This window comes from Pterocles gutturalis, unplaced genomic scaffold, assembly GCF_000699245.1.
Source record: "Pterocles gutturalis isolate BGI_N339 unplaced genomic scaffold, ASM69924v1 scaffold25720, whole genome shotgun sequence".
NCBI lineage: Eukaryota > Metazoa > Chordata > Aves > Pterocliformes > Pteroclidae > Pterocles > Pterocles gutturalis.
Window position 1 is genome coordinate 5,952 of NW_010146618.1, and position 5,691 is coordinate 11,642.

Below are 5,691 nucleotides of genomic sequence, written 5' to 3' on the forward strand. Positions count from 1 at the left end.
ACCATCTCCGTGGCTCCTCCAGCCCCACTCCAGCAGCTCCGTGTCTGTCCTGTGCTGAGGAACCCAGAGCTGTATTTCTGACTCCTGGGTGGCAGTTAGCCTGTCCCCATCCTTCCACCCTGGAGGGAAGCAGATCCTCACGTCTAAAGAGCCTCCTCCCTCCTGCCATCACCCCTCCTGTGCAGCCGCGTGTTGAGAACTGATGGATGTTCCCATCCTTTGGGCTGGAGCTGAACATTTCATCGTGCCAGTGTCTTCAGCGTGCAGCAATTCCACCGGCTCTTTATTCCAGCTGAAAACTCCTCTGCTGATGTAGTGACTGTCCTTGGCAGGGTCTGGGGCTGGTTTGGCCTCTGGCAATTCTCGCTCCATCTCTGCTTCTCTCGCCTTCCCGAAGCCGGCTCTCTGCTGCGCTGTCCTCCTCCCTGACAGCCCGCCGGCTGCTCGGGGGCACCGGCCTCACTGCTGCGGCTTTTCAGGTGACAAAGGTGCAAGAACTCAGCAAGCATCCCCCTCCCCTTGTTCCAGCTTGGGTTGTAAAGCAGGCGCCTCGGACTCAGCGTAGCCAAGGCTTGGGATTTCCTAAACGCGATTTCTACGAGTGAAATGAGTGGTTACTCCTCCAAGTCAGCCCTTTGGAAATGGAAAATCAGAATAGCGTCTGTTCGTATTTAACACGAACAGAATTAGTCTTCAGTTGCCAGGTGTGTAAAAATCTGTCATAGCATCCTCTCTGCTCGGCGAGGTCGACTCTGCCACCGCATCTCTTCGTTCTGTGACTCTGAAACACACAAAAACTTGGATCCTCAGGAATCAGTGGGGCGCGCTAGGATCATTAGCGTCTGTTCTCCGGTCTCTGCTGGAGAAGGTCGTCACCCCGAAACGCTTCCAGGCGTTGGATAGAGGCTTAAGCCAGGCTCTGGGGTGTGTTTGCAGCACATCTCAGGTGTGTGTCGCTTTAGGCTTGCCTAAACCTCTCTAGAACAGGAATATAAACCCAAAGCTGGGCTTATCTCAGACCTCTCCCCCAACTCCCTGACCTGAGGTGGGTTTGTTGGTGAGGAGCAGCCCTTTGATGCCGTGCTCGCTCCATCACACCGCGCTGCGGCTCCGGGCTGTTCACTCTTCTGCTTCTGCAGCCTATAAGCAGAGCAACGCTGGTCACTCAACCCAGCCCCTGCGTTATTTTTTGTCTGAGGAGCAGCCGTGGTTTGACGCGGCGCCGTCCCCTGCCCAGGCAACGGGACAGCCTGGGTTTATTTTTAAAATCTTTCTATTTGTCTTCTGAAACTTTGCACCTTCCGGGCACTGGGTTGGGCTCGAGCTGGTTTGCAGCAGATGCCCAGTGCTGTGGGGTTGGAGAAGTTTTCCCCGATGCTGCGGGTAATATGAAAATTTCGTAAGATTTGCTTATCAGAACCCAGCGTTTCCACCCACCGCTGAGTTCTCCTGTTTCAGTGTTTCCCAACAGCTGACAGAAAGCTAAAGCAGAAGTTGGTGTTTCGTGGTCCAGGCTGACTTTTGGGGTGTGTTACCTGCACAGACCGAATCTCTCGCGTGCCGTGATGTCTGGTCCCGTGTGGAAGATCCTTCTGACTCGTGCCCTGTTTTTTCCTTGCCAGGGTGCTCAATTATTGCCGTGTTTTCACCGAGCTCTGCGAGACCTTCCTGGATAAAATCGTTTGCACGCCAGGCCAGGGGCTGGGCGACCTGCGGACGCTGGAGCTGCTGCTCATCTGCGCCGGGCACCCGCAGTACGAGGTGAGTGGGGTTTACCCCCTTCCTCTCCTCAACCAAATCTCACTCATCCAGAGTTGAGTCAGCGGAAAAAAAATCTCTTCTATCGCCACGTGGTCAGGAGGCTTCAGTTCCTGCGAGCTGCTGGCCTCGCAACACCCGCTCTGTGTTTGTGATGCTGAAATCGGGCTGAGCTGCCCTCTCCCAGCCTCCTGGAGGGGTACAGCTCGGAAAACCTCCGGTATTTTCTTTCCACGTGTTCACATTCAGTTAAGCTTTGCGGGGATTGCAGTATCGCTCACGGTAACGTCCTCCAAATTCAATGCTGGCAGGATCCAAGCTCCCCGACCATTCTTTCTTAAATACGGGCTCTCCCTCCAACCCCACTTTTTATTCTTCCAAACCTCTCCATTACATCCCAGTAGCTGATCCCTGGATCGGGTCTGTTCAGGGACGGCGGTTCCTGGGCAGAGGGGTTGTGCTGCCCAATCCCACCCGGGGAGCAGGGAGGTGCCGGCTGGGGTTTGCTCCCGTCCTTCCCTCCGCGGTTCAGGTCCCGCGGGGGCGGGATGCAGCCGCTGACGGGATGGGTGGTGGGTGGGTGTGGATCTGACCCGGTGCCCTCACCAGGAGTTGGGTTTTCCAGGAGCTTTCAGAGGCGGAAAGTCCATCAGAGCTGAGAGCTCTGCCATGCAACCCCTGGGGGCTCGTTCGCCGTGGGGTTTGTGGCGTGTCTGCGCTTCATGGGGTCCCTGCGGTGCTCCTTGGCTCTGGGTGGCTCTCTCAGTCCCCTCTCCCGCTCTGTTAAGCTCAGCCTCCCTTGGGCATGACTTTGTCTTCCACCAGCGATGCTTAGGAGGAACTGAAGCTCTGCAGCTGCTCCTGAAAAAAACGTGCATGCATTTTTCTTTCTGCAATAACCGCAATTATGCAGAGGCTGGGGGCTTTGGAGCAATGTCCTCGTCCAGCCTGACCAGCAAAATGATGTTGGGGCAGGCTGGGAATGAAACATCTCCTGTGTGAGCAGGGGCAGAGGTGGGCACAGATCGTGTTGGAGGCAGGGAGATAAAAGCTGATGGCTGGCAGGTTTGGCTGGTGCGGAATGAGGGATGTCCACGCTTTAAAGCAAAAGATGGTTCTTCTGCCTCCGTGTTCATTTTGCAGAGAAGAGGCTTTGCTTCTGAGGGCTGGAGAGAGGTGTTCAGATGAACTCAGTGGGTTTCAAATCCCTGATGAAGTGACCAAGCAGCAGAGGAGATGGGTGACGCTGGGGGAACCGGTCCACGTTTCATCATCGTGTGGGAATCTGCGGTACCCCACCGCGCTGCGGGGAAGATTTCTCTGTCAGGAGCACCAGCAGAGTGGAAGAAAAAAAAAAGGAAAATGCTCTGTTGCTAACCAGATGCTGAATTTTTTTTTTTCTTTCTAAACCAGGTGGTAGAAATTTCATTTAACTTCTGGTACAGACTGGGGGAGCACCTGTACAAGACGGACGATGCCGTCATCCACAGCATCTTCAAAGCCTACATCCAGCGCCTGCTCCACGCCCTGGCCAGGCACTGCCAGCTCGACTCGGACCACGTAAGGCTGCGCTCGCCGCGGTTCCTCGGGAGGACCCGTCCGTCCTCGCTGCTGCGTGCCGCTCGCTCTCCCTAGCTGTAGGGCTCTGCAGTTGCTGGAATTGCAGAGAGAGGATGGAGAGGAATTGAATTGGCTCCATTAAACCTCTTTTCATTCTGTTGGTTCTTGTTCTGAGCTTTCTGGCATCGAGATGCTGCGGGATGACCCTCTCCTGGGGTGGTTCTCATTTTGAGAGCTGTGCAAAGACACGTCCCCTGCTCTGGGGTGGTTTTGTTGGAATAAAGCTTGTGCAGCTCGCTAGCCACAGCGCTCTCATCTTCCCCCTTGAAGTCTGGGATCCTTCATCCTTTTTCCCTCTCTGCCTGTGCCCCGCATCCCCTTGATTTCCATCCCTTCACCCGCGTGGCAGAGCAGGAATACCCGGCATGTGTTCGGGCTGTTGGCGTTTTCTTTGCGCAGGGCTCTCCTTCCCATCCCCTTCCGGAGCTTGATCTGGGGAGGGCAGGGCAGGAACGATGGATCTGTGCCCTAAAATTGATTTGTTTTTTTTCTTGTCCTGGCTGTGGGACGGGGAACCGGGATTTCTCTGAGCTGCTTTCACCCTTTTTCTCTCCCCCGTCTCTGCTAGGAGGGTGTCCCAGAGGAGACAGACGATTTCGGGGAGTTCCGGATGAGGGTCTCGGACCTGGTGAAAGACCTGATCTTCCTGGTGGGGTCGGTGGAGTGCTTTGCTCAGGTGGGTTTGCGGGAGGCACGCTCGCCTCCATCGCTGTGCCAGAGGCGGCCGAGCCCTGGTGGCTGTCGGGGTGGGGACAAGGTGACACACATCACCTCCTTGTGCAACCGTCTCTTGAAGCTGATGGTGGGGATGGTTCTGGGAGAAGCAGGTTCCACACTGGGGGTGCTGCTGGGGAGCAGTGCTCTGGTCCTAAAATAGCAGGGTGATCTGTGGAACGGGGGGTTCCTGCGGGTCCACGCCCGGAGCCGGGGAGTTCAGGCGCTGGAGGAGGTGGGGAGCAGGTGGTGATCTCCCAGGGTGGGATTCGTGGCTGCCTGCCCACGAGATGTGTTTGTAGCTTCTTTTGTGTCCCATCCTCTTCGTGTAGCTGTATGCGACGCTGAAGGACGGGAATCCGCCCTGGGAGGTGACGGAAGCCGTCCTCTTCATCATGGCCTCCATCGCCAAGAGCGTTGACCAGTGAGTGTTGGCCCCGGCTCGGGGCTGTGAGGTGGGGTCAGGCGCTGCCTCAACGGGACTTTTGCAGAGACACCGCAAATCATGGAATCACAGAAGGGTTTGGGTGGGAAGGGACCTTAAAAATAATCCAGTGCCACCCCCTGCCATGGGCAGGGACACCTCCCACTAGCCCAGGTTTCCCAAAGCCTCATCCAGCCTGGCCTTGAACCCCTCCAGGGATGGGGCATCCACAGCTTCTCTGGGCACCCTGTGCCTCATCGTAACACATTTTTTCCTTCTCTCCAGTCTCACAAGATTTTAATGCCACAGACTTGAGTTCAGCCCTGGTAGAACAGGAGGAGGGTTTGTTTCCCTTTATCTCCCAAAAGCAAAGTAGTTTTTCCTAGGCTGGTTATTTGGGGATACTTCTGCATCCAGACCCTTCCACCTCCAGGTAGAGTTCTCTCAGATACCTTTAGGGAAGGTTAAATCACTTTCCCCCCCAGTTAGTGCTCGTGAAGCATCCACAGCCCATATCCAGTGCGGTGAGAGCGCGGCGAGCCCTCCTGCGTGCCGACAGCCGCGCTGGGAGCGCCGTGCCTCCTTCCCGGGAGCCTGGGGGAGTCACCGCGCTTGCTGGACGCTCGCTGGCTCCCGTTATCTGTCTCAGGGCTGCTCTTGCTCATTTTTATCTTTGGTTTTTATTTGTGCTTCATTTTTGAGAGCGCCAACCCCTCGTGACCTTGCACTGCTGGAGCACAGGGGGGTCTGCTCCCCACCAGCATCTCCCACGAGGTTTTGCTCCTCCTGTGGCTCCTCTGAGCTTGGCTCCGCTCTTGCCGTGGGAGAGCAGACAGAGCCGAGCTCCCAGAGCCTGGCCACCAGCGTGGGCTGCCAGGAGCCCGGGACTCGCCCCGCAGCACCCTCACACCGGGAACAGGCTCCTCTGCCTTTCTGCGGTCCCAGGAGGATGAATTCGCTTTGTTCTTGTGCCATGGGCGCTCTCACTGGAGGTGTTGGGTCTCTTCTGCTCTCTTTGGTAAAGCTGGAGGTGCTGGGCTCCCAGCCCTGTCCCCCACTAGCCCACAGCTCGGGGGTCCAGCCCACTGCCCGCAGGGTTTGCCGGGCGGATTCCGAGTGGCACAGGAGTCGATGAGGGTCCATACATCCAGCAGCTCCATGGAAACGGTCCGGGA

General features: G+C 56.7%; 1 long non-coding RNA gene across 1 annotated transcript; it reads left to right on the forward strand.

Moving 5' to 3' along the window:
* Window positions 1-3,228: 3,228 nt before the first annotated feature.
* On the forward strand, window positions 3,229-4,521 carry LOC104470773. The gene is made up of 3 exons (XR_727640.1): window positions 3,229-3,318; window positions 3,947-4,054; window positions 4,425-4,521. It is a non-coding gene; the product is annotated as an uncharacterized LOC104470773 (long non-coding RNA).
* The last annotated feature ends 1,170 nt before the right edge of the window (window positions 4,522-5,691 follow it).